A 14,969-nucleotide genomic window follows, 5' to 3' on the forward strand; every position below is an offset into this window, starting at 1 on the left:
ATGTAGCAGTAAATGAACAAGAAAGAACCTTTCTGTTTCTCGTTCTAGCGATAATGCAATTAGACACTCACTTAATGCAGATTTCCAGATGTGGCAACGCTAACTTTACTTTTGAATGAGCAAGACAGTTCCACCGAGTTATCAAGTGGCGTGTCATTGAAATCGGCATCTCAGGAATGCTCAAGGGCAGAGTTGTAATCAACTGTGATGATTTTGAACTAGCAAACAAGGCCAGGCTAGCAGGCCTTCTCTGCATTAGCATTGAACCCGAAAGCCAAAGCAAATCAGAACTGGCCTCGAGACAACATGACCAATTAGTTTCAGAACACAGCATCATCTGCCATCTTACATTACTGGCGGCTTACCTGGACGATACTGGCTCCGCAGACGCTTGTGCTTCCTTCATACATTGGCTTTGTTTTTATGATAATGTAATAGCTCGTGCGGACTGAGAGCTTACGATATGCCAGGCACTGTGCTAAGCACTTTACATGGATTAACTCACTTAATCTTCACAACAACTCTGTGAGATCAGTACTATTATCTGCATTTTACCAGTAAGTAAACCGAGGCACAGAGAGATGAACTGACCTAAGGATACATATAAGTAGGTGGTAGCTCTAGGATTTGAAACCAAACAGGTCCAGGTCCAGAACCTGTGTTCTTAACCATAACACTGTACTGTTTTATAATTATATCTTTTTATATATACAGAAGATACCTATAATAATAAAAGCTTAATATGCTAATTAGACCGGACAGCCGAACAACCTTCCAGACATCCTTCTGGATGAAGCCTCAGCGTTGGGGGCCAAGGCAGAGGCAGTTAGGGGCAATCAGGTAGGCAGGCAGGCAGAGAGGTTAGGGGCGATGATACAGGGATGCAGAATGGTTAGGGATGATGAGGCAGGCAGGCGAGTGGTTAGAAGCCAGCAGTCCCAGATTGCGAGAGGGATGTCCGGCAGTCCATCCCCTGAGGGGTCCCGGATTGTGAGAGGGTGCAGGCAGAGCTGAGGGACCCTCCCCCTCTGAGTGCACGAATTTCGTGCACTGGGCCTCTAGTCTATAATAAAAACATAATATGCTAATTAGACCGAACAGCCAAACGACCTTCTGGATGACCTTCCAGATGAAGCCGGGGCTGCGAGGGCTGAGCCCCTTGCATAAATTTCATGCATCAGGCCTCTAGTCTATATATATAAAAGCCCAGCAACTGTTATGGCACAACGACCGGAATGACCAGAACAACCGGTCACTATGATGCACACTGACCACCAGGGGGCAGATACTCAATGCAGGAGCTGCCCCCTGACGGTCAGTGTGCTCCCACAGTGGACTCATGGCTGGCGAGAGCAACAGTAATGGCTGGAGCCTCACCCACCTCCACGGCAGCACTAAGGAGCGGTGAGCCAAGCAGTAAGGAGTGAGCAGGTGGGTGGTAAGGAGAGAGCAGGTGGGTGGTAAGGAGCGAGGGTCCCATATTGCGAGAGGGCGCAGGCTGGGCTGAGGGACCCGCCCCCCCCTCCCCGTGCACGAATTTGGTGCATTGGGCCTCTAGTATATATATAAAATGGGACTGGCATGTCATAGAATATATATTCCATATATATAAATGGAAATTTGGAATTATGTAAATACTATATGCAAAATTTTACATAAATGTAATTTTGCATACTTAAGTAGTTATAGTAAAAACCATTTAATCCAATATTCAGCTTGTGAGAATTTATTTTCTTTTTTTAAATTGAGGATTAACTGAAATATTACATTGGTTTTAGTTTTACAACATAATCTATAATAATAAAAGGGTAATATGCTAATTAGACTGACATCTTTCCGGAAGAAGCCGGGGCCAGAGCGAAGCCTGGGTCCAGGTGCTGGAGGGAAGCCGGTGCTGGCAGCCAGGGTAAGGAAGGCCTACACTTGTACAAATTTTCACGCATCGGGCCTCTAGTGATTTAATAGTTGCATATAATTGCAAAATGGTAACTACAATAAGTCTAATTAACACAGAATTTCTTTCCTGATTAAACAAACAAACAAAAAGGTCTATAGTCTATTCAAGAGAAAAATGCTGCTTTAGTGGTTTCTCCTCCAGGTAACTGGTGCTCAGCCTAGATCCCAGGAGCGACCTGCAGGAGGAAGGGGCTCTGACAGCTGGCTCAGCTCTCAGTCCTCACACCTCCCTCTGCTCACATGCCAGCACCCCCTCCACACTAGGGAGGTCCTGCTCTGTGGACACCCCAAAACTCATCCACTTTGATTCAGTGGAAGATGGTATATGTCACTACTGCTTAAGTCTCCAGTTCACCAGGCCAAGATTCCAAAAGTGAATTATGCTTTCAAAACTGCATTTCAAGGGAGTCAGGACGATGCAAGCAATAAATGCTGCTGTTTTGCTGCGGGGCCCAGGAATTACTATCTTCCCTCTTTGCAATCACACAAATGAAACATAATTACAAGTTAATGAGACTGAATTTTGCATGTGACTTGAGAATTATGAAATCATAGAGCTGAAAGGGTCCTCAGGTCATTCAGTTCGAAGTTGCACCACCTGTTTACAAATGCAAACACTTTTTTTTTTTAATATATTTTATTGATTTTTTACAGAGAGGAAGGGAGAGAGATAGAGAGTTAGAAACATCGATCAGCTGCCTCCTGCACATCCCCCACCGGGGATGTGCCCGCAACCCAGGTACATGCCCTTGACCGGAATCGAACCTGGGACCCTTCAGTCCGCAGGCCTACGCTCTATCCACTGAGCCAAACCGGTTTCGGCAATGCAAACACTTTTACTAGCATCATTTTAACCTTAAAATCTGACCCTCGGTGATCTTGATGCTCTTGATAAAGTCCTGCCCTCTGTCCAGTCCCAAACTCTTGAGTGATGAAAGGTGGCCACAGTAGCAGTCAAGCGCCTTCCTGGTTCCTGGGTCACAGCTGTGGCCTTGTGTTCTTGAAGTCGGCTGTCCCTGTGATGACCCACTAATGGTCTGCCTTTCTGATGGTGGCACAAGAGGCAGCTTCCCTGGCAAGCCAGTTAGGAAGTGTGTTCCAGAAGCTGCTTCTCCAGCCTTTCATTGATTTTTATATTCCTGATTCCGTGCATCAAATTCCTCTTCTGCTTCAAATACTCAAGAGTGGTTCTTAGGTCCTAAAAAGAGCTCTGCTCGATTCATGTAACGCTAACAATCCTATGAGGAAGAACTATGATCCCTTACTTACAATCTGAGGAAACTGAGTCACAGGAGGTTCATTAGCTTGCCCAAGGCCGTATTTAGAAAGTGGCAGAACTGGGTTTCGAAGACTATCTCTACAGCTCATACTCTCAAGGCTACACTGCCTCCTCAGCATTCTCTTTTATGTAGTAGGAATTAATGGTGCCTCGCTGGACTTGAATTATTTTTTCTTGCCTGATGTTATTCCACTTGTGATTAAAATTCCCAGAAGAGTCTGATTGGCCTGGCTTGGGTCTCAGATTCCGCCTCTCCCCCTTGATTAACAGCTTCATCAAGACTGCAGTGGAGTAGGGTAGTTCTCCCAAAGGAGTGTCTGGCTGCTGTTTCCCAAGGGCAGGGAAAGGGATGCTAGTCAGACCAAAACAACAGATGTCCACTGCAAGTACCAAAACTGACCCAAATCTAATCATTGCTTTGGTGTTGTCATCACCAACCTTTTTCTGGGAGACAGATCCAGGGGGCCGATCTTTGGGGCCAGGGCAGACATGGCACCGACTTCCCCACCGGTGCACCTCAGGTATCCCCTTTAGTCTCGTTGGGGCCGAAATGCGGCGGCATGGTGGTGGGGGCTGCTGTCAGGTGAACCTGGGTTCATTCTGGAGGCACAAGAGGTGGCTAAGTACTGTGCTATTGGAAAAAAACAGACCACTGAGAAATGCCCAGATGTTGGAATTATGTAAATACTACATGGAAACGTGCCTTTGCTGTCATATGGCTGTCGGCTTTTGGCTTGGAGGAGGCTTAGATGCAACTTTCTTCGGTCCTCCAGAATGAACCCAGGTTCACCTGACAGCAGCCCCCACCACCATGCCGCCGCATTTCGGCCCCAACGAGACTAAAGGGGATACCTGAGGCGCACCGGTGGGGAGGTTGGTGCCATGTCTGCCCTGGCCCCCAAGATCGGCCGCCTGGATCTGTCTCCCAGAAAGGTTGGTGATGACATCACCAAAGCAAGTGGAGATTGGAAGAGTGTGAGGATTACAGTGAAACTGACCATTCAGAATGGCCAGGCCCAGATGGAGGGAGTACCTTCTGCCTCGGCCCTGCCCACCGAAGCCCTCAGAGGACCGCACGAGGCAGAAAGAAGCAAAAAACATTAGGCACAGTGGAAATGGCACTTTGATGAGATAGTCAACATTGCCCCACAAGCACTCTGCTGCTTTTACTAAGATCTTCCCATCATTCCCTGAGATTTCTCCATTGATTGCTTTCCACAGCTATCCTCTGCTTTCCGTGGAATGTTGATTATGTGACTAAGAGTTGGATGCAAAAACATGTCCCCAAATATCATATTTCCCCAAACTCTGCCTGTTTCCTAATTCAAACTTCATGTTTTTACTTTTCCCTACAATATAAGGAATCTCCCAGCTGTAAATTCATAAGACCTCAGTGGTGGAGCGTGGCTCACCATCTGGTCATTCCCTGAACTGACCAAAGTCAGAAGGTCTCATGTCATTTTTTTTTTTAAATATATTTTATTGATTTTCTACAGAGAGGAAGGGAGAGAGATAGAGAGTTAGAAACATCGATGAGAGAGAAACATCGATCAGCTGCCTCCTGCACATCCCCCACTGGGGATGTGCCCGCAACCCAGGCACATGCCCTTGACCGGAATCGAACCCGGGACCCCTCAGTCCGCAGGCCGATGCTCCATCCACCGAGCCAAACCGGTTTCGGCCTCATGTCATTTTTTAAAAATATATTTTTATTGATTTCAGAGAGGACGGGAGAGGGAGAGAGAGATAGAAACATCAATGATGAGAGAGAATCATTGATCGGCTACCTCCTGCACGCCCCCTACTGGGGATTGAGCCCAAAACCCAGGCACGTGGCCTGACCAGGAACCAAACTGTGTCCTCCTGGTTCATAGGTCGATGCTCAACCACTGAGCCACACCGGCCAGGCAGGTCCCATGCCATTTTATGAAACTACGTTTCCTAGTGATCAGACCAAAGGACCCAGTGTCGCAAGGGGAAGAGGACTGATTCCAGGCGAGGCCAGCCTCCTGCAGCAGTCAGCAAAGCAGCAAAGCAGTTTATCACTAGCCAGAAGCATGCTCGTGCTCTATCTGCCTGTGTAGATACAGTCGTCTCCAGGAAGGAGGCAGAAATATAGGAACCCCTGGGCATTCTTTCTTCTGTTACAATAGGAAGAAAGAAGTTCAGGATGGTTGGGTCTCGCCTGATATGCCTGGTAATTAATGAGTGGAGGTCAGTGCTGTTTACCACATTAGCTGAGAGAGAAGATGTGCAGGGGAATAAAAGGAGGCAAATATTGTTCCTGACAATGGTGACCAATCGGCTTCCTGAGAGTCAAAGCTTTCTGGACATTCAGGGAGCATTTCTAAAGCTTTCGCTAAGTTGCTAAACAATCACCTCCCCCCGACAAACAATTTTCATCAACCGAGAGAACAGTAGGGCCTGGCATCAAGGCGTGAAATGATAAATGAGCATCGGGACGAGCCATGCTGATATAAACTATAACCAGGGTAGCGGCCATTCACTAGGAGGCTCCGAAGAGGGATCCCTCCTTAATGGGGTTCTGCACTCAGAGCTGTGCCCAGCCTTGCCATGGCGACAATAGAAACCCCCCGCCCCTGAAGGGTGGTGCTGAGTTTCTTGGCTGTGTGACCTTGAGCCTGAGCACTGCCCTTCTCCACAGTGGATATTAAAAGGAAACAAGAAAATAGATTTCCTCTTTTTCATATCAGGAACTCAAAAACAATTTTTAAGTAAAATACACTGATGTAATGCCAGAATTAAGAAGATATTTGGGGAAAACCCATCTCTCTACCAAACCACGCTACCAAAGCTACCTCATCAAACCCGCCCTCCCCTTTTATTTTTGCAACGTTAGTCATTGTGTGTATGTGATCCCTTCATCTGTTCTTTTCAGTGATCATTCTGGCAGGCATTTTCCCCGTTTCAATCATAATTTTTAACGAAAGCTTATGTCCTCATATCGCTGGCCCTGATTTAGTAAATCATTTCCCTACTGCTCATTGGGCTGGAAGAGTCTGTCAGCACAAGGCCACTGAGGCTTCTGTTTGCTCCTAAGATTGGAGCCGGGAACTCTATTTGGAGCACATTTGCTACAAAAGATCTACATGACTCACCCAGATGCAAGCGTGAGGCCAACTCAGGTGGAATGAGCTCCCACTGCAGAGGATGCGGGGGTTTGTGGAAAATTCCAGAAGCTGGAGCTCCATTGTAGAACAGAGAGTAGGATTAGAGGAGTGAGGTGCAAAAACAAACAAAAACCTCTCCATGAAAAATGTGACCCACAAGTAGCTATGTTTAATACTGCTTGTCTTTCACCTTTTGGTGACTAGCATTTAAACCTTTAACACAACAAAAAAATTTTTCTTTTAAAATAACACGTTTTGCTCATTCTTTTTACAATGATAAAAGGAATACATGCATGTGGTTTTTTTTAATAAATCCAAACACAGAGCAGATTCTCTCAGTTCCCAGGACTCTATCCTTCACTAAGAAGCAAGCATTGCCAATCGTTTCTTCTGTGTCCTTCCAGAGTTTTCCTTTGCAGCTACATGCATGTTTACATGTGTGTGTTCCCCTTTTCGTTGTTAGCACAAACAAGGCACACACTATACTGCACACTATACTGCACTTGCTGTTTTTACTGGACCTCAGACCTCAGACCTTGGCATAAACAATCTACTTCATTATTTTTTTCAAGAGCTGAATAGTTTCCCACTATATGAAAGTGCTGTAATTTATTTAACCATTTCCCTATTGAGAGACATTTTCTGGTTTCTATATTTTTTGTTTTTTTATACCACAAATAATGTAACCATAACCTTTTCTGGTGGATTCAGGGAAACCAGAAGTTTTAGATTTCCTGAGACATCTTAATTCAATATAATTAATTATTTTCAATAAAATAATTTGTATAGATTTCAGAAAGGCATTTTACAAAACTTACCATTTCATATTTTATTTTTTTTAATTCTCAGCCAAAAAAAAGTTTTTTAATTTTCATCCTCAATAAGGAAATAATAGAAGCTTTCCCATTAGAGTCCGGAAAAAGACAAAGACGTGCTCTCCCTGCTATTTAGCATTGCTCTAGAATTACATGCAAAAAATCAAAAATAAACAGAGGTATTAAAATTAGAAGAAGGTCAAATTATCCTTATATGCAATGATGCATTGTGTAACTGGAAAAGCACACAGACAGAAAATCAACAGAAGAGCTGTTAGAAACAATAAGAGCATCCGGTAAGATGACTCTCCTATATTCTTGGTGACTGGCAAACTGGTGCAACTCCTTGGGGCGTGGGGTACAATTTGGACCATCTATCAAAACTATGTGTGCACATGCCCACTGAGCCTGTAAATTCTACTTTCAGAAGGTATCTTTCAAATATACCAACCATGGGCTCAGAGACTCATGGCCAAGATATGTATATAGGGTGGGGCAAAAGTAGGTTTACAATTGTTTGTATGGAAAATAATACAGCAGTTACTAAATAATAATACAAGAATAAATTCTGTGTTTCACATACTCACAACTGTACACCCACTTTTGCTCCACCCTATATGTGTGTATAGATACAAACATGTCCATTAAAGCATGTCCTATAATAGCAAAAAGGCTGGGAACAACTTGTTTTTTAAAAGGCTGCCTAGCCCTGGCCGGTGTGGCTCAGTGGGTCCCATGCACCAAAAGGTTGCCGGTTTGATTCCCAGTCAGAGCACGTGCTGGGGTTATGGGCTCAATCCCTGGTAGGGGACACACAGGAGGCAGCCGATCAATGTTTTGCTTTCATATCAATGTTTCTCTCTCCCTTTCCCTTCCTCTCTCTCTAAAAATCAACAAAAATCTTTAAACAAATAGATAATAAATAAAAGGCTGCGTATGCTGATGCATGAGGTGGTATTACACAACATCAGCATAAAATGTTTTTCAAAGGATGGTCAAGAAATTTGTCTTAGTATGTGCCCCTGAGGAACAAGATCTGGACAGGAAGAGAGGAGCTTGTTTGTCATCATATGCCTTTTGTACAGTTAAAATTTGCCATGTGCCCCCAAATGCATGCCTTGAAATGTGATTTGCTCTTTTGTACCACACGCAAGGTTTTTCTAATAGATCAATTTATCTTCATGAAATCCTGGATCAAACCGGGAGACTGATATTTAGTTCAAATAGATGGATAGCCTTTGTTCAGTAAAGAAAAGCCTATTTATTCACGGACATGACGGGGAGGGAAACAACACCTTAGTGTTTTTGGTGTGTTGTTGTCAATGTTGTGGTTACACTTGTTGTGTTTCAGTTGATAGCTCTGAAATGGTATGACTGTGTCTCTACTCATCGACTGACTTTAGAGGTCCGTACTCTTCAAGGCCTGTGGCCAATCCATGTCATCGAACAGGGTGAAGCCTGCTGGCACGTAACCCAGAGCGACCTAGTTTTCCTGAGTGTCTTCAGGGACCCAGTCAAATGGATGACACGGACCCAAAGAGCTTGGTCCAGGCCAGGCCAGCAGGAGGGAGAGAGGGAACCTCACCGGGTGGCCGTTCTGCTTGCTGTAGCTGGCTCCTCCCTTCACAGTGACTACCATCAGTGACAACACAGTTCCGCTCCCAGCCTCCTTTGCCTCAGGTGTCCTCACCTGAAGCCCGCCTCTAATCTATGGAGAGATGCTTGGGTCATTCTAGCGGGCGGGAGGATGCAGAGAAATGACAGGTGGTGTAAGCAACAGAAAATTCTATGTTTAATAACAATAGCATTTTACCTTAAAATTACCCAAGACTAAACTACATTGATCAGCTCCCAAATTCTAGTCCAAGAAGGCCTAGGGTTCTGCTGCACTGGGGTCTGGGATGGGAATTGGAAATCAACATTTTTAAGACACTCCCCGGGTAATTCTGATGGGCAGCCAGGCTTGGCAAACACAGGTATAAATTATTCAGTTACACCCAAATTATTGTGAACCATATAACAGTCTAATAAATTTGGATGTGTCCCTTTGAGAGGAAAAAAAGTCCTCAGGAAAAATTGTTATCATAAAGGAATTAAATTAATCCTCAAGAGTGAGTAAATGAATCCCAGTAAACACATCATAGTCACCGCATTCAGTAAAATTGTCTAATCAATAATGAAATAAGCAGAGATAGGACACTTTAAAGCCTGCAGGAGATATTATAATTCAAACACTAGCCTAGATCTGATAAATATTTTATAGGCAATCAATTTTATTTCATTCTACTTGAGAAATGAGTAAGGGCCCACATTCCTGTTTAGCAACATCAGGTTTTTTAATGGAATTGAGGGGAAACAGGGTTAGTGACTATGTGACCTTCTCTTTCAAGGTAAGTATTACCAACCTCACAGCTAAAAGCCACTAGGCCACTTTCTCTCCTCAAGGCAGGCCAGGTCACGTGGTCATGGGCTCCGGCTCTGAACTGCAGTTGTGAGCCATCTGTGCAGAGCAATGGTCCTGGGAAACGTCCCTGCTCCCAGAAAAGGCCAAGTCTGTGGATGTCTGGTGCTGGCAGGACCCAGTCCTGGTCCTTCCTCCTCAACTCCCTCCTGCAGAGGGCCTTGCAAAACCTCAGGCTCTTTTCCTTCATCAACCTAAGGACCACAATAAATGTTTAACAAGCTCCTGGGGGGGTTCTGATATCGACTAACATTTGAGAACTTGAATGGTAGTTGTTCCAGAAAATCCCCAATCACCTAATTTGCCCTTCTTGCAAACATAATGCCACATCTACTGTAAATGAACAACAGTATTGCTATCATCTTGTAAAAATATATCACCTATGTCTTAGAAAAACGTTTAATTACTTAACTGTCTTTTCTCTGAGCACTTTTTATTTTTGAGCTCCGGATCGCCAAACTGAAGTCAGTCCTAAACTCTTCTTTTTTTTTTTTTAAATATATTTTATTGATTTTTCTACAGAGAGGAAGGGAGAGAGATAGAGAGTTAGAAACATCGATGAGAGAGAAACATCGATCAGCTGCCTCCTGCACATCTCCCACTGGGGATGTGCCCGCAACCCAGGCACATGCCCTTGACCGGAATTGAACCTGGGACCCCTCAGTCCGCAAGCCGACGCTCTATCCACTGAGCCAAACCGGTTTCGGCCCTAAACTCTTCTTGACCAGCACTAACATCAAAAGGCCTTCACTGTAATCCAGCTCATCTGAGCCCATTTTCACATTCATTATCCGTCTGTCATTGCCAAGGAACTATCAGTGGCACTGAGGATAACTTTCCACACTGACCAAAGATCAGGGTTCATTGAGCCACAAGGCATGTTTGGGGACCACAGGCATCATTCAGCCTCCTTCTCCTGCCTGTCCCCTGGGAAAGGTGGGCAGGAGAAACCCTCCAAAGCCTCTGTGAAGCAAGGGGTGCCCAGGCCCTTGCACCTGACCATGTGATAAAGAGGGTTCCCTCTTCTGTTCTGTCCTAGCATGCCATAATTTTCCTTTATAGCACTCATCAAAGTCTCTAATGACATATTTATGTGATTATTTTATCACAGAAAGCTACATGAGGGTAGAGACCATCTGCTTTGCTCACACTGGTATTTATAGCCTATTACCATGTCCGGCACATAGTAAATACTCAATACTATGAAGTGAAAAAATTAATAGGTTTACATTTTTTTAATATACTAGAGGCCCAGTGCACGAATTCGTGCACAGTTGGGTCCAGCCGGCCCTCCCTGATCAGGGTGGGGGGGTGATCGGAGGTGGGGCCATGGGCAGTTGGCCAGCCGGCCCCGCCCCCTGGTCAAACTCCTGGTCGAACTCTGGGTCGAGGGGACAATTTGCATGTTAGCCTTTTATTATATGGGATATTTTTATTTATTTCAGAGAGGAAGGGAAAGGGAGTGAAAGAAAGAAACATCAATGATGAGAATCATTGATCAGCTGCCTCCTGCATGCCCCACAGTGAGGATCAAGTCTGCAACTTGGGCATGTGCCCTGACCAGGAATTGAACCGTGATCTCCTGGGTCATAAGTCAACACTCAACCACTGAGCCACACCTGTTGGGCAGTTTACATTTATTGAATACTTCCATTGTGTGCCCTCAGACTGGGCTGAGTGTTCCTGATACATGGTCAGTTTTTAATCTTTCCAACAACTCCCTGAGGTAGGTATTATTATTATTACCTCTAATGAATAAGATAAGGAACTTGAGGCTTATGAGGTTTCAAGAATTTGTCACGGTCACACAGCTAAATGTGGTTGAAATATGAGTTTATCAACCTCTACAGCTTAGCTCTCAATCACAATACTATACACTTCCTATTTGAAACAGTCAACCTCCTTGACTGTGACCTCCTTGAACACCTTCAGATTAGAATTAGTTGTTTCCTTCATTGTTTCTTCTTATTTTCCGACGTCAACTATTCCCCTATTACCACACATCACATTGCATCATCAGGACTTAAATATGTATCGGTGAGCACCATGAGTGCATGGACCATACTCAACCCAACCAACAGGCCAAGTCTAACCACCTCGTCCATACCCAGGTGCAATTACCACACTGGACAATAAGTGCCCAATTAGCCCCACACCAGACTCTCTCAATACATCATTGTCACTTCATAAAGAAAACAGATGCCGTTAACGTGGGTGGACTAATTAACCAAGTGAACAAATAGAGAGCTCAGAGGCAGACCAACCACTGGTAGAAACTTGACATATGAGATTGGTGGCAATGAGAAAAGATTGGAGCCAGCATACACAGTTATTCATGTAAAAAGGAAGGAAATTAGACCCATGTCATCCACCATACAAAAAATTAATTCTTAATAGATTAAAGATCTCCATGTAAAAAACAGAACTTTCAAACATATAAAATGATAAGCAATTGCAATGCTAATCAGGGAAATAAAAATTAAGATTATGCTAAGATAATCGTTTTTAAACCACTAAATTAGAAACAATTAAGAAACCTGATTATACTGTTGTCAAATATATGGATCACTAGGAACTCTGGTAGGTATATATCTTACAAACCATTTTACAGAAAAGGCAATATCTAATAAGTTATGTTATAGTTATATATTATATAGTACTAGAGGCCCGGTGCACAAAAATGTGTGCACTGGCGGGGGGCAGGGGGGTGTCCCTCAGCCCCACTTGTGCCCTCTCACAGTCTGGGATCCCTCTGGAGATAACGACCTGCTGGCTTAGGCCTGCTCCCGGGTGGCAGAAGGCAGGCCCAATCCCTAGGTACAGCCCCTGGTCGGGCTCAGAGCAGGGCCGATTGGGGAGTTGGGGCGCCGCCCCCTGTCATGCACAGAGCAGGGCGGATCGGGAGATTGTGATGCCACCCCCAGTCACGCTCAGGGTAGGGCCGATTGGGGGGTTGGGGCACCACCCCCTGTCACACTCAAGGCAGGGTTGATGGGAAGGTTGTGGCACCACCCCTGTCACGCACAGAGCAGGGGCGATCAGGGGGTTGGGGCGCTGCCCCCTGTCACGCACTGAGCAGGGCCAATCAGGGGGTTGGGGAGCTCCCCCTGTCACGCACTGAGCAGGGCCAATCAGGGGGTTGGGGAGCTCCCCCTGTCACACTCAGAGCAGGGTGGATCAGGGGGCTGGGGAGCTCCCCCGTGTCACGCACAGAGTAGGGCCGATAGGGGAGTTGGGGCACCGACCCCTGTCACCCACAGAGCAGGGCCGATCAGGGGGTTGGGGCGCCACTGCTGTCACACTCAGGACAGGGCTGATGGGGAGGTTGCGGCTCTACCCCATCACACACAGAGCAGGGCCCATGGGGGGTTGGGGTGCCTTCCCCTGTCACACACAGAGCAGGGCCAATCAGGGGGTTGGGGAGTTCCCCCCTATCAGGCACAGAGCAGGGCCAATCAGGGGCTTGGGGAGCTCCCCCCTATCAGGCACAGAGCATGGCCAATCATGGGGTTGTGGCACCTTCCCCTGTCAGGAACAGAGCAGAGCGGATAGGGAGGTTGTGGCCCCGCCCCCTGTCACACACAGAGCCGCAGGGAGATCAGGGGGTTTGGGCGCTGCCCCCTGTCACGCTGCTCCAGGGGCCAGGAGGCTTCGCGGCTCTGCTGATCCCAGGCCGGGAGGTCTCACGGCTCCGCTTGACACCAGGGCAGTGAGGCCTCGCGGCTCCGCTGATCCCAGTGCCAGGAGGCCTCGCGGCTCCGCTGATCCTGGGTTCGGGAGGCCTCGCAGCTCTGCTGATCCCGGTGCTGGGAGGCATATTACCCTTTTACTATATAGGATAGAGGCCTGGTGCACGGGTGGGGGCCGGCTGGTTTGCCCTGAAGGGTGTCCCGGATCAGGATGGGGGTTCCGCTTGGGTGCCTGGCCAGCCTGGATGAGGGGATGATGGCTGTTTGCAGCTGGTCACACCCCCTTCAGGGTGGGGGTCCCCCCTGGGGTGCCTGGCCAGCCTGGGTGAGGGGCTGAGGGCCGTTTTCAGGCTGGCGGGTGACTGAAGCTCCCAACCTCTCCTTTTTTCTTTTCTTTTTTTATTCTGGGATTTATTTACCTTCTATAGCTGTCACTGGATCTGAGAGCCGGCTTTAGCTCTGAGGCCGGCTCCAGCTTGAGGCCTCGGCTGCTGAAAGCAGGGATCTGGGTTTGTTTGGGTTCTATAATTTTAACACTGTTTCGGTCCTGCTCGCTCCAGCTCTGATGGCTGAAAGCAGGTTTCTGGAGTTTTGTTTAGCTTCTATATTTGCAACAATATTTCTTAGAGTGCAAGTTCAGAGGCCGGCAAGGCAGGCAGGGAACCTTGGCTTCCTCTGTCACTGGAGCAAGCAAGCCTCCTGTTCACTTCAGCTGCCTGGCTGCCGGCCACCATCTTGGTTGGCAGTTAATTTGCATATCGCCCTGATTAGCCAATGGGAAGGGTAGCGAAGTTACAGTTAATTACCATGTTTCTCTTTTATTAGATAGGATGTTATATGCAGTTAGAAAAGTGAATGAACAGGTGTAGCCACTGTGGAAAACAGTACAATTCCTCAAAACATGGAATTGCCATATGACCCAGCAATTCCACTTCTGGGTATATACCCAAAAGAAGTGAAATAAAGAACTTGAGCAAATATCTGTACACCCATGTTCATAGCATCCTTATTCACAAGAGCCAAAGGTGGAAGCAATCCAAGCATCCATCAATAGATGAATGGAGAAACAAAATGTTGGAGATATACACACACACACACACACCTTATACATGATATACTCAATATTATTCAGCTTTAAAAAGAAAATGCTACATGCTACAACATGGATGAACTTTGAAAACATTAAGCTAAATAAAATAAGCCAGTCACAAAAGGACAAATATTGTAGGATTCCACTTATATGAGGTGACTAGAATAGCCAAATTCATGGAGACAGAAAGTAAGAATAGAAGTTATCAGGGGCCAAGGGGAAAGGTAACTGGGTAGTTAGTGTCTAATGGGTACAGAGTTTCAGTGGGGGAAGATGAAAAGGGAAGCTGGATGGTGGTGATGGTTATACTACAATATGAATGCACTTAATGCCACAAAACTATACACTTAAAAGTGGTTAAAATGGTAAATTTTATGTTATGTATATTTTACCACAACTTTTAAAAATGAAGGAGCAATGTGTTTCTAGTATTGTTTGTTCACCGATTTGTTTTTGTCTCTGTTGTAGACAGTGCTCCCATGAACATTCTTTTCATGTCTGCTGGTACATACATGCAAGAGATACTGTAGAGTATATACCTAAACATG

This window comes from Myotis yumanensis, unplaced genomic scaffold, assembly GCF_028538775.1.
Source record: "Myotis yumanensis isolate MYYU_CA2020_CCGP unplaced genomic scaffold, mMyoYum1.0.hap1 SCAF_9, whole genome shotgun sequence".
NCBI lineage: Eukaryota > Metazoa > Chordata > Mammalia > Chiroptera > Vespertilionidae > Myotis > Myotis yumanensis.